Source organism: Oculina patagonica, chromosome 4, assembly GCF_052425735.1.
Source record: "Oculina patagonica isolate OP01 chromosome 4, crgOcupat, whole genome shotgun sequence".
NCBI lineage: Eukaryota > Metazoa > Cnidaria > Anthozoa > Scleractinia > Oculinidae > Oculina > Oculina patagonica.
The window spans coordinates 45,240,322-45,254,619 of NC_135761.1; the positions used below are offsets into that span (position 1 = coordinate 45,240,322).

Genomic DNA, 14,298 nt, shown 5'->3' on the forward strand with positions numbered 1-14,298 from the left:
GAAGATCTCTGCACAGAATTAAAGGCTCTCGATTTTTTGAACCCTTTAGGTATTTACTTTTTCGATCACAAAAAATACATATTTGATCGAAGGTTGTGCTATCGCTAGGCGCCTGTCGATTTGAAGATCTTCTCTCTGGGAATATAATCGATTCTTCTCTATTCTCCTCTTCATTGACTTTACACAGCTTTTCTAATTCTCGCTTTAAGGTAAACAAACAACGACATTTTCGGTGATAAAATATGGACGGAACTTCCCCTTCTTTAACAGTCTTTGCAATATCTAGGACTGGTTTATAGTTTCGAATGGCAGCTGCTCTCAATAATGATCTCCAAGACTCCAAGTCCTGTGGTGCTTTTAAATCGTCGCTGTCGTCATTACTGCAATGAATGATGCATTTGACATCTAAACAGGGTCGCTTTATCACGCCATCGGAATCCGTTGCAGATGAACGGCGTTTCTCTGATGTACAAAGGGTTTTAAGGTATTAGTTGTGGCTGCAAATCCGCGTGTAAGTTAACCTAGAAAGGTTGCATGTTATGCGCAGGCCCCCTCCTTATTTTGGTAAAAGACATCCTGATGATGCTACCGCTATATTTTGTTTGGGTTTACACACAAAAAAGCCCCCCTCTCTTTTTATTCAAGGTCTTGTTCCGTCACTAGTGATGGGGTCTTATGTGTGAAAGTATGTATGTAGTAAAAATTATACGTGTATAACGTGAGTTTTAAAGACTTAAATAACGTACAACATGGCCTCTTAGTGCAATTGTTTCTCGCAGTAGAGAAATATCTCCCCGAATAAGGTCATCTTTCAATTTTTGTTTCACTAACACAGCGTTTTCTACTGTGTTGTTACGTGAAGCAGAAAAGCCCAAGCACATCTCGAAACTGTGTAAGTTTTGTTGCATAATTCCCTCCTAGATGCGGTTAAAATTGCCATAAATCAATTTTGTAAGTTTTTAATATGTTCTTTATCTATTTTAGGGGTTTCTTTGTTTTCTTTCCGGGGTTTAAATTGATAAAAAGACACCAAATGAACCAAACACTTACCAGGCAAAGCGGCCGCCATCTTGGATTTACCCAGAATGCATTTCGCAACCTTCAAACAGTTATTTCACGTTCTTTTTCGTAGAAAAACTCGAATTTTGGCCATGTTATTGAGTAACGAAGTTGAGAGTAATGTTTTTAATATCATAAGACCAAATTAAACAAAAATCGCTGAAAAAAAGAATGTTTTGGTCCATCAAAAGAATTAGCCTCGATTTCATGCAGAAGGAGAATTTTATACCCTTAAAAAATCATATAAAGCTACTCTTTCGCGATTGCTATCAGGTCAATTTTGAAACTCCTTTATAAGACCTTCAAACCGATACCACTCACAATTTGTCCCTTTGAATGGTACCGATATCTGCCCGGGCCCATGGACTATCTCTCTTAGGATCTTTTTGAGCAAAGTTGTAGTTTTTTAAATAGTTTTTTGAAAAATGGCCATTATTACTTTTTCGTGAAAAAGTACGGTAGTAAAAAATACAATTGAAAAGTTTGTTGGCTTCCTACTCAACGACCATTTGCATTTGAAATAAAAGAAAATTTTGCCAAAGGCTTGAGTGTATGCTCTTTATTATAGCGTGATCAGTTTCTTTTCATTGTAATTGCTTTGAGCGAGGTTGAATGTAATTTCTTTCAGACAAAGGAGTGGCGCTTGGGGAGAGTTTAAGCTGTGTCCCCCCTAGTCCCCCCTGCTTGCGGATTCCCGCGGTCCGTATTGCGGGCGCATTTTCAAAATGGCGTCGATCTAGTGTTTTGATTTTGCAATTTCGAGTTCTATAGGATAGTTTTGTCAATGTTCTTTCTTCTTGACGCGATCACGAGTCCCGAAACAAAGGGTATTCGATATCCTTTATTTGTATTCCCGATACTGGAGAAGAATATGGAATGAGGAGAAACGGTGGAAGCTTTTCGCACAAACATTTCTAACAGAGACTTCAGGTAAGCGTTTCTCATTGTACTATAATTTCATTTTGAAGATTGGCTTAAGCTTATGTCTTCGGCGTTTATGTGAAGATTAATAAAAGTGCTAAAGATAGAATCGTACCAAAACTAAGCTGGTCTTAGCTCACTGGAATTAAAGCCGAAAAGATCTTGTAGATTTTGAGGCGATAGTGTTATAGTAATGTCACTCAGTTCGTCGAGGCATGTAATCAGTTCGGATGTATTCCAATTCTGGAAGAAAGCGTGACGTCACTTTTCTATTGTTCTTGCGAAAATATGCAAAAATCGACCAAAATAATAGAGAGAAATTGGTGCCTTATACATAAAGTTGTCTACCAGTCTCTACGCGCAATATCCGGGAACTTTGAGCAGCAATTCCAGTGAAACAAAGATGGATGCCAATTCGGTCGCATTTGGGCGAGAATAGAAGGTTTGAAAACGGCAATTTAAGCAACGAAAAGATCGCGGATCGTGGAGACCGCCGCCATGATGGCGGACTTGAAATGTAAGTACCTAGATTTATGTTCTGTTTTCCCTGTGATGGAGAATTTTGTAGTCGAAGTGAACAATTTTCCTCGAATGTGTCGTTGTTCATTGTTGTTTTTCTAAAGTTTCGTCGCTGGTAACCACCTAGGAAAAATGGTAACACTTTTTAAAGTTGATCGCTTGGATGCATTCCTTAGTGCGTCGCTTTGATGATGAGCAGAGACCTAAAGTTCGCTCCGATAATAGCGAACGGGGCAAATGTTTTGGCATTTTTACGGCATTAGTTCGAAATGAAGATTCGTTTAAGCACATCTGAAGGTGTGAAAAAATCATTCAGAGTACAGGGACTTGGTTTTTACTTTTTCTACTTCGAAATGAACTTGAAAGTGTTTCTCAAATCGCTGGTTTAAAGTTTACTGATGAGTATATTTCATGCTCCTTGTTAAATGTTGTTACGTTTGTGTTGATTTTCTCTACTGAACTTGTAAGGAATGGAGAATCATTCTCAAATTGTAGAGAACTACATGTAGAACTCTTGCCAGATATAACATGCAGACTCTTCCAACAGCAAATATCCCTACTGTGGCAACAAAATGTGGTTAATAAAGGGCTGAAAATGTTAAAGAAGGAGGGGAGGTGTATGTGCAGATTGGCTTGCAAAAAAATTAAAAAAAAAATGTGCAAGAGGGGTAGCCACAAGATGAATTGCCATTTTAATTTTTATCATTTTCCCAGTGCTCTCTGATCAATTATTCCAGGCCATTATATGCATGTTAGGGACAGGGCAGTAAAATTTCTTGTTTAGTGAATATAGTCTCTGGGTTGTGTGCCACTTATTGTTTGAGAGGTTGCCTATTTACCGAGTTAGGATTTCGAGTTGGATTTTGAGTTAGGATTAGGAGTTGGATTTCGAGTTAGGATTTCCAGGTGGATTTTCGAGTTGCTTACCGTACTCAACACTCAGGTTAGCCGACTATACACGCCGGTTAGCCTACTATGCACTCCGGTTAGCCTACTATACACGCCGGTTAGCCTACTATGCACTCCGGTTAGCCTACTATACACGCCGGACCGCCTACTATGCACTCCTGTTAGCCTTCTACACACTAGTACTCCTGTCAGCCTACTATTCACTTTGGTCAGCCTACTTTGCACTCTGGTTAGCCAGTTTAAGTTTGGCTTTCAATAATTGTAATGGGTTTTGCTTTGTCAAAAAAAAAATCCTGACTCGAAAATCCTAACTCGAAAATCCAACTTGAAATCCTAACTCGAAAATCCAACTTGAAAATCCAACTCGAAATCCTAACTCGGTTGTTAGTCTGTCTCAAGTCTTTTCACAAAGCTTTTTTCTAACTTTGTATCAATGTATAACAATTCATTGTTGTTTTTATATTACTATTTTTGTTTATAAAGTTGAGTGTTTTTAAAAGTCCATTTATTCCTTCAGAACTAAAAATTAGGTCAATATATGCTCAGTTATGAGTGCAAGTTAAAGTTAAAACTGTTTTTGTGATTTGTTTGTAGGTGGATGGAGGAACAAAGAGGAAAAAGGAATTGTAAACTATTGTTGTTGAATAAAACACCAGTGTCCTGACACATTCAAACGAAAATACTTTCTTCTCTCACATGTGCAGTTTAATGTAGACAACAAGAGCAAATTTGCTATTCCCAGACTTAAATGAACTGAATTACAACCAAGGATTTTTCAATTTGTAGTCGAAAAAGACCCTCTTGCACACGGTAGTATCGAAAACGAAGACCTCGAAAACGAAGACCGAAGACCTAAGACCCAGTCGAAAACTAAGACCCATACGAAAACTAAGACCCAGTCGAAAACTAAGACCCATACGAAAACTAAGACCCAGTCGAAAACTAAGACCCATACGAAAACTAAGACCCAGTCGAAAACTAAGACCCATACGAAAACTAAGACCCAGTCGAAAACTAAGACCCATACGAAAACTAAGACCCAGTCGAAAACTAAGACCCAGTCGAAAACTAAGACCCAGTCGAAAACTAAGACCCGTACGAAAACTAAGACCCATACGAAAACTAAGACCCAGTCGAAAACTAAGACCCATACGAAAACTAAGACCCAGTCGAAAACTAAGACCCATACGAAAACTAAGACCCAGTCGAAAACTAAGACCCATACGAAAACTAAGACCCGTACGAAAACTAAGACCCAGTCGAAAACTAAGACCCATACGAAAACTAAGACCCGGCCAAAACCAGCGTTACCAAGAGTTGCGTGACATTCTGTTATTATTATATAATAATAATAACAGAATAATATTGAAGCAGACTGAGCGTACTGAGAACGTACTACTGAAATCGAAAATCAATGAGCGCTTTCCATTTACATGGAATTTTCGGAGAGAATTTTTCGACAAATGGAACGCTACAGTTATTTCAACACGTAAACGGAATGAAAAGATGCTGTTCCTTTTGAAAATTCCATTCTGATAGCACTGCGGGAGCCTAGGTCACACATGACTTGCCAAGGTTTTTAATCTTTTGGTCGGGGAAATGAGACAAGTACAAATATCGAGTGACATTTGTACTCGTTTTGCGCGATGTTTGTACTCTACGAATCAGTGTTGGATAAGAATAACATTGAAGCAGACGAGTACTGAGAACGTATCGATCAAGTTTCATTGAAATCCTACAAATATTTGTCTTTAATTTTGAAGTGAGTACGCCTCGTTACGCGCTACATGAGTAAAATTAAAACATCTCATCTCAAGACCGGCAGTTTGAACGCCGCCATCATACGGCCAGCGCGAACTCTGCAAATTTTCCCGCGTGAACTTAAAAAAAGTGATTGACATCTCCTGTTTGGTTTAAGCGGACCTCTCAGAAAATAGTACAGTTGTAGCTGCAAAGATGATTGGAGCCTTTCGATCCGTTTTTTTTTTTTTTGGTTTATTAGTTGGTTTTTGCAATCGCTAAGCCCATTTCGCATGGAATCGGTTTTACGGATACGGAATATTTGGGTAAAAAATTATAGGGATACAGGATTGTTTTTTCATTATGAAAATCGATAGGGGATATTTGTGAAAAAGGGATATTTAAACAAGAGATTTGAGGATATCGAACATACACGTTGGAACAACCACCGGAATTAACTGGATAAGGGATATTTATTCCAAAAATTAATGGGATATAGGATACTCAGTCCCCCCTAATGTCATGGCCTCTAAAGGCATCATTGGAGAGCATCCCAGCACAATCCCCCCCCCCCCCTCTCCGCACCCTTCTACGCGGATGTAAAGCGAGAAATAATAATCGGGTAGCGAAGTTTATTGAAGCAAGTATTGCGCGCGTTAAGATTTCGATACGGTGCATTACTGTTGGAGACTTTGGCTGTCTCTTCTGTGACGCAGCAACCGTTTTCGATCAGGTTTTAGTTTTCGATCAAGTCTAGATTTTTGATCAGTAGTACGTTCTCAGTACGCTCAGTCTGCTTCAATATTATTCTGTCATTATTATTAATGTCACGCAACTCTTAGTTTTCGTATGGGTCTTAGTTTTCGTATATACGGTCTTCGTTTCGTATGGGTCTTAGTTTTCGTACGGGTCTTAGTTTTCGTATGGGTCTTAGTTTTCGTATGGGTCTTAGTTTTCGTACGGGTCTTAGTTTTCGTACGGGTCTTAGTTTTCGACTGGGTCTTAGTTTTCGACTGGGTCTTAGTTTTCGACTGGGTCTTAGTTTTCGTACGGGTCTTAGTTTTCGTATGGGTCTTAGTTTTCGACTGGGTCTTAGTTTTCGACTGGGTCTTAGTTTTCGACTGGGTCTTAGTTTTCGTATGGGTCTTAGGTCTTCGTTTTCGAGGTCTTCGTTTTCGATACTACCAATTTGGAAGAGGGGGAATGCAAACTAGTTTTCCATATTCAATATGGCGAAAATACATGACGCGCTCTCAAACCAGTTTGAATTCGTGCAACACGTCGCAGGGACAAAATTCTGTTGCAGCGACACAGTTTGTCGCATGTCACACTAGGCAACTGTCGCCGCGACGTGTCGCCTAGTGTGTCCAGACCTTAATGGCAGTTTAATTATAATGTGTGGTTCCAAAAATATCCATACCTACCCCAAGATTGGACCCTTCCGACCCCCTGGAACTTTCAGTTTAGCTTCATACTTTATTTTAAAAATTTGGGCTATTGCGCCCTCCCTCCCCTTCGGAATTTCCATTGACCATCCTTGGGGTGAGTATCAAATTTTCTGGAACCGCACAATGTAGGCATTTACTTATAAAAGTACTGTAAGCTGCAGATTTATTCAGACTAATCTATTTTTTAACCTTTTCACATTTTCCTGTTTTCTATGGAATATATAATTATATATTGTTTTTACCGGTTTCACTTGTAATAATAATAATAATAATAATAATGATAATAATAATGATAATAATAATAATAATAGCTATAAAAACAAAATATAATTTTAGTATAATTTCAGAGGTGATTATAAGAATTGAAGCATTTTGATTGGTCGAGAAGCTCGGCTTATGAGGCTATAATCACCCCGGCGAGGTGATTATAGCTTTGAAGGCTTGGTTACTTAGCCACGCCACCAGGGAAGTAGACATGGCCGCTTTTGCTGAATGAAAATTTATTTGATTTGAAAGAAACCTATCCAAGTCCTGGATATTTTGAACATTGGAAATTTTTCGAATTAACTACCAAGGCTTTTGGACCGAAAATATTTTCAAGAGATGGTTCTCAAGGCATTAGAAATGATCGTAAACACGGCGGTTTTGGCGATCGATGAGAAACTCAGTCTCACTCAGTCAGATCGATTGAGCAAACATTATTTAAGCTTAGTTCTCTTCTCACCGGAGCTACTCATTTTCGAGAGGATTTGCACATTCGCTTAGAAGTCATCAACAATCGTACAAAGGTACCGGACATCTATCTTTCTCATAGTGTTTGTTTTGTTCCGTTTTATTGCTTTAGCTAAATAAATTCTTATTGTAATCGATGAATTATAAAACTGGTTTACACCGTATGCAAGCGAACACTTGTGTTTGCTGTTTTCTTGTTTGCTATCGTTATTTTTTAAGTTCTTGATGATCACCTCTAAAAATTATACTAAAACAATTATTCGCCTCAGGCTCAGTGATTATTGTTGAATAATCCCCTCGACTTCGTCTCGGGGATTATTCAACAATAATCACTTCGCCTTCGGCGAATAATTGTTAATTATAAGGATTTGTATGGGGAAATACATAAAACCGAAAAGAACGAAAAAATAACCGTTGACCGGAATTACAATAATAACTGCTCACCTTAACTCGTTTGTTGCTCCCTTTGTGTACTGTGTGGGGTTTTTTTAGCCGATTTAGAGCGATTTAGTGCAGTTTTAGTTTCAACGGTTGTCCTCTCTATATATCCTATAGAGAGTCGAAACTAAAATTTACAACCTAAAAGTCGGTCGGCTGGTGCGTTGCAGGCTTGAAGATCCCCTCCTCTAGCTCACTCGGTCTTTCGTATGGCGTCTCGGAGCTGTTTACTATTCGCTCTTGACAAGATGACAGCCAACCCGTGTGTGTGTGCTTCTAACCTGCGATCAGGCATTCTTTTTCCCTTGCAAAGTAGTAGGGAGGGAGGGCATGATTTCAGGTTAGTGTGCTTCCCGATCTAATCTCTGCAGGTTTCAGGACATCTGAGCCGCACCTTTATATTTGACCAGCTTGAACTTGGTGCTTGGTGCATGGAACATGGAACAGGAAAAGACGTTTGTGAAGTTTGTTTATCGTAGTTTATTAAAATTCCAGTGTTATCAGGGAATTATATTCATCATCATCATCATCATCATCACTTTGTTTACCCTCGGGAGTTGAAGAGTAGAATATTTATCAGTGTTATGCGAGGAATCTTCAGCTTTAATTGCAGTAGTATCAGCAGTTTGTGCAGCGTGATTGATACATAGCGTGTGGCACAGACCCCAAGTGCTCATTTCCTTGTGGTATTTGTGAAGGAGACTGATACCTCTTCGCAACTTGTATTATCGGCAAACTGTGTTTGCTTTCTTGCTGTCAAAACGGAGTTTTTGGGTGAGGAGAGAGTATTATTGGATTCAATTAGAAATATCCGAAAAATCTAATTATCACAATGAGCTTATTTGAAGATAATCTAATGTGCATTTTCCGAATATAAGTGAGCAGAATTCGAAATCAATGAAGCAGACAGCTCTACATTCAAAGCGATGTAGACAAGACGGCGTTTGACCTCTCTGCTTTATCATGTAAATGCAAACTAGTTTGCATCAAAACAGCATGATTAATACAACAAAAGCAGTGAGGTCTGTATCAAAACAAGGACACCTCCAGCCTCACTTCCATTTGTCCCATGCTCGAGTCATGTTCAAAAATTTCTTCTTCATTATTTATCACCGAGCTCAAAATTTACCATCTCCCGTTTATTAAACAAGTCAATAATAAATAATAAAGACCATTCCTAGCTAAGAACGGGGTATGATATTTTGAATGCACAAAAGTTTCAACGGGGTATCATTTTGAATGTAAATTCTTTATAAAATAGTGTTAATTTGGAGTCCCGGCCGGCACATACCCAATTAAACATTCCACTATTAAAGCGACAAACAAAAAGAGCTCTATAGATTCCAGAAGCACTTGAATTGAAAACCTTCACTGGATTAATAAAAAAAATATCCAAAAAAGTAAAGGATTCGGAGAAACCGTGAGGTCACGACTGCTTGAGTGCAAAAGGCAGGCAGTGGCACTGAGACTTTTCCCCTATGAGGACACCCCCCCCCCCCCCTTCCCCCTTGTTCATGCTATAAATATATACTTTTTATGCTCTTTGACTCTTTCATCTTGATATCTTACACGGTAGCGCCTAGTATTGGCCCAGCTGGGCTAGTTGAGTGCTGTATGCCACGAAGATATATAAGTTAAGTACTAACAACTTAGTAATAATTTGGCTGCGCTATAGCTAGTAGGCACGCCGCTTGAAAATTCCCTCTTCATCATTCACATTATAATCACTAGTACGAGTACGTAAGCATCAAAGAGGTATGAAAAGCGGCTAGTACATTAATCAGAGGAGCTTAGAAGTACTTAATGTTACAGTGGTATTTCTTTGCGCCTATATAAGTCTATATGTCTGTATAAGTCTATTATAATGCAATACAAAAACAGAAAAACTCCCCCCAATAACTTTGAAACTCCCTACGTCTGTTCGCAATTCTAACAGCCCCGTGTTGAAATAAGTCTAATGTCGGATGAGGCTTAAAATCAAGACAAGATGCCACAAAGGAAAAATACTGGCGGAATTGAATAATAAATAAAATTGTTTTGGCGAGAAAGGAAGAGACACCTTCCTTTTCGGCGGATAGGCAAAAAAATATAGGATGTCCTGAAATTATACGCAAGATGCGGGATCTATTAAACACATCAAAAATGGCAACTTCAGTATTAACAATTCACAATTCTTTTTTGCCCTATTTTATTCTCTTATATTTCTCCACTATTATTGTAATTAACGTTAATTGTTGGAACAGAATATAAAAATAGGTCACCAAGGGTGACATGAGTCTAATGCCGTATGGCATAGTGATACAGATTGCGCGGTTTTCGTAAGCCGGTTAAAATTGGTTAGAGGTTTGTGTTCGGGAGTGTAATTTAAAATGCTTATAGCAAGCTAGGGGCATCGTGGATGATTATGGATGAAAACGAAACAGTCATAAATGTTATATGCTTCACAAAATTTAAAGTATGAACAGGAGTTGATGTTACTTCTTCCGTATTGTCCGTAAAAGCAGAAACGATTAAACATTTGGACAAGATTGCGTGACGATTTACAAAAAGCATGTTCATTACAACAAGGGTTGAAGAACTTCACATCGTTTTCTTTCAGATTTTTCACCATTTTGATGATGACTCTTGAAACAGATTTTGCAATAAAAGCACTTGAAATAGTGACTGTTACTCCATTGTACTGTAAGCACTTAGTGACAGATTTTCCTAAAAACGGGTGTAAATGCTCACGTCAATACAATGATGACCTTTTGAACGCTGGAAACTAGGCAATTATTATCGAGCTACCATACACAGGAGCGAAGACTGTTTATCATGATGTACAAATTTCGCGAATCATCACTCCCATATCAATGTAACCATTTTATGATTTTTCTAGCTGTAAGAAGAACTTAAGATCTCTGAGAGTCGTAAAAGCATGAAATTCGATTTCAGTGTATGGCAAAGGCCGGGACAGTGTAATACTGCAAAGCGGCCAAACAAACGCATTTTGATTTAGTCGCGTAACTTGATTTACATTTATCCATGTACATCTTTTATTTTTGAAGGTTTTTGTTTGCACTGTAAAGAAAAAATTGGTCAAAATTCGAATGACTTAAATACAAAATACGAGGTAAAGTTTTCTATTTTTTAAAACAAAATAAATATTTGGTCACATTGTGTAAATAAACGCGAGTCGCCGTCGAAATATTTTTTCTCAAAGACGTCTTGCTTTTTAAGCAAGACGAAAACACAAGTGCTTAACTGAACTGAAAACGAAGATTTATTTTCACAAAAAGCTTACAAATGTCTTAACTGGAAAATTATTACGTCCTGTTCAAGTGTTGAATAATCGTGACTTGAGAAAGAACTTTTAATTATGCGTGGGAACACGTGTCGCTGATTGGCTGTTTTTAATTGAAACTAATCGTGCGTGTCCGTACGGAGTCCGTTCTTGCAGCTGATCATTGTTTTCTACATTACAGCGAACGATTATCGATCCCGAACCATTCCCTTGGGATTGCTAACAGCTTTTTTCATATAACAAAGAGTCTAATGCGCATGCGCAAAGCGCACGCAAGCATTAGACTCAAAAACGTAATAACTGTAGACTGTCCACAGCCTCTCGATTTTTCAACGCAAAAAAGCAAACGAAGCGAGCGCGAGCTTGCTTCCTCCATTTTGCGCCGGCGTCCAGTTCTCTCGCCATTCTCACCCCGCGGTCATCGATCGAAAAAAACACGAAAAAATAGAGGGCTGTGGAATAACTGTTGAAATACGCGTAACACGAGACAGCCCAAAAGGGCTTTGATTAAATATACCGGTATGTAAACCGTGCTTAGGGAGACAAGTAACAGTTCGAAATAGCAGGGGCCAAGTTGGAAAAGCCAATTCTTAATCATTATAGAAAATCTTTAAAAGGTAATTGATTGGATTGCCATAGCCTTCTTGAATCAGTTTTAAGTTTGCCATAGCCTGACACACAAACCCCTAAAATCCAACAATTGAGCAAAAAGGATGGTGAGACCACCACTAGTGCTAATATGTTATCTTTTGGGATTCAAGGCGTCTTTTATCTTACTTAAGATACATTGTAAATGAATGTCTGCAACTCAGTCATGATGAAGATTGGCGAGAAGAGTCTCTGCTGCAAGAAAACGTTTAGCAGCAGGTGGGGTGCCTGTGGAGGTGATGGGGTTATGGGAGGAGTGCTGCTACCTCTTCCACTTCCCTGACCTAGTCCCATAATTCTTTTTCTCCTTTCCTTTTAGATGTTCTAGTCGTTTTGCATTATCATAAAACCAAGGGTTTATTCCTCTTCACTAGAATTACCCCCAGAGTGTAACAAAGTAAAGTAAAGTCTGTGTCCGAGCCATGAGGCTCATACAGCCGGAGCTTATCCCGGTTTCCGTAGCATTAAGCGACTAGGAGTATTGCTACTCCCCCCTGGATGGGATGCTAGTCCATCGCAGGGTTACCCCCCAGCAGTAAATTCGCCGGTACCCATTTATACACCTGGGTGGAGAGAGGCACTGTGAGAGTAAAGTGTCTTGCCCAAGAACACAACGCAGCGCCCCGCAGGCCTTGAACCTGCGCCGTTCGACTCGGAGCCGAGCGCGCTAAACATTAGGCCACCGCGCCTCCCATGTTGTCTCCGCAGGCAAACGTATAAATGTAAAAATTTTATGGTCAGGGTACCGCGTTCTAGGGCAACAAACTTTCCAGAGTGTAACAACTTTCACATAATCTTGGTGACTGTAAAATAAGACATTTACCATTTCAGCTTTCATTACCTATTCCAATAAGGCATGACGAAGTAATAACAAAATCTGTACTTTACAACAAAATAAACCATTTGTTGGTGCACAAGCTATAGGAGGATTGTGTAAAAAATGTACTGAAGACACTCCTGTCATGTATCTGATCAAATGTTATGATCACACCGAAATTGTAAAATTGCGACATAACTACGAAATACCGTGCACTAAAATTGCTAATAGTTGATTTAATTAGTACTGAAGCAGCTAAAACATTGGCAAGAGATAATTCAAAAACGCGAATGACGAGTAAAAGAAATGGTGTGTAAGTGATTTTCTTGGGAAAGTTAAACAAAATAAGAACACGATACGAGGCCAATTGGAACGTGACTACCTGTTTCCTTCTTGGGAAAGTTAAACAAAATAAGAACACGATACGAGGGCAATTGGAACGTGACTGCCTGACACACATAGACGGTGGTGGTTTTGGCACAAATCGCGACAACTCGCTCGGCTCGCCCGGGCTCGCCTCGCTCCTTGTCGAGATTAGTGACCAAAACCACCACCGTCTATGTGTGCAAAAATCGCGAGCGGCACCAAAAATCTCTGCGGCTTGAGCGCTCACAAATATCAAGCTTAATTGCTGTGCCAGAAAAAATTCCTATTGAACAAAAGCCCCCTTTGTGTAAATGGAGTGGGAAAGAGAATGCGTTATGGCCAAGGGCCCCCGAACGAGAAAGTTTTACACCCCAACTGATGAATTTTACGACCCAATTCTGGAACGCTACGAGGTTTTAGACGTGACAAAAAAAATACACGCCATGGTTGAAGAAACTCACACCGTAATGATTGCCCCCTTAAGAAGCGCAAGCATTTTGAAAAAAAAGAGTTTATCACATTTTTTTGACCCAAACCACAACCGCCTTCGGCACGTGCCTTGCACGCCAGAAACAGGGGTGCCCAAGGGGTCAATACCTGAAGACGTGTACAAATATGTGACAGGCTATTTAAAATCAATGCAAAGAAAAAGTGCCGAAGATTTTTCAAAAGTAACGTCATTAGAAATTCTCGAAATATTTATGTTAATAGTGAACAAAACAAAACCAGAAAGAGATTTTTTTGAAATATTGATGGAAACAGAATTTAATTATAAAAACAATATGAATGTAAAAAAACCCGAAGTTTTTGGTAAAAGTGCAGAAAGGGTCTTGCCCCGTTCTTTTCAGAACTACCCCCCCATTAATGAAAACGTCAAAAACGAGTTATTTATACCAATAACTACCCTTTTACCAAAAAGCTGGCTACATTGTCTTTTTCTCACAAACTACAAAGAATCTTTTTTCAGGCTTGCTGAAATATATGACCTGGTGTACGATCTGGAAAAAATCCCAGAAAACTTAAGAAAAAGAAAGCTGCAATCGTTATGCAAAGCATGGTTAAAACTAACAAAAAAATCGGGAAAGCAGGCGTGGAAATGGTAAAAAAAAAGGAGGAAAATGTGAGTGGCTTTCACATTCCTAACTTCCTGAAGCAGATTCGCCGGACCCGACAGTGTACCAATCGTTGTATGGCGCCATTGTATTAAATTACAACCAACCTTTAATTGCTGTGCCAGAAACAATTCCTATTGAACAAATGCTCTTATTGAGTAAACGAAGATGGGAAGAGGGAGAACTGGAGAAATTAACTTGAATGTAAAGAAAAACTTGAAAAGATCTCGTGGAAAAGCGTTTACAACCTACAAAAAAACTAAAGAAAATGAAAAACAAATAACAATCTTTTTAACAGACGAGCTG

At 39.0% G+C, this 14,298-nt stretch overlaps 1 protein-coding gene and 2 long non-coding RNA genes across 3 annotated transcripts in view; 2 read left to right on the top strand and 1 right to left on the bottom strand.

Annotated features, from left to right (window-relative positions):
• The window catches only part of LOC144652686 (uncharacterized), a 207,603-nt gene that overhangs the window by 86,225 nt on the left and 107,080 nt on the right, over positions 1-14,298 (bottom strand). The gene's annotated exons all lie outside the window — the stretch shown is intronic.
• LOC144652514 (uncharacterized) overlaps positions 1-14,298 on the top strand; it is a 60,269-nt gene that overhangs the window by 17,923 nt on the left and 28,048 nt on the right. The window lies entirely within an intron of this gene.
• LOC144652681 (uncharacterized) lies at positions 2,196-4,088 on the top strand. The gene is made up of 2 exons (XR_013570590.1): positions 2,196-2,497; positions 4,003-4,088. It is a non-coding gene; the product is annotated as an uncharacterized LOC144652681 (long non-coding RNA).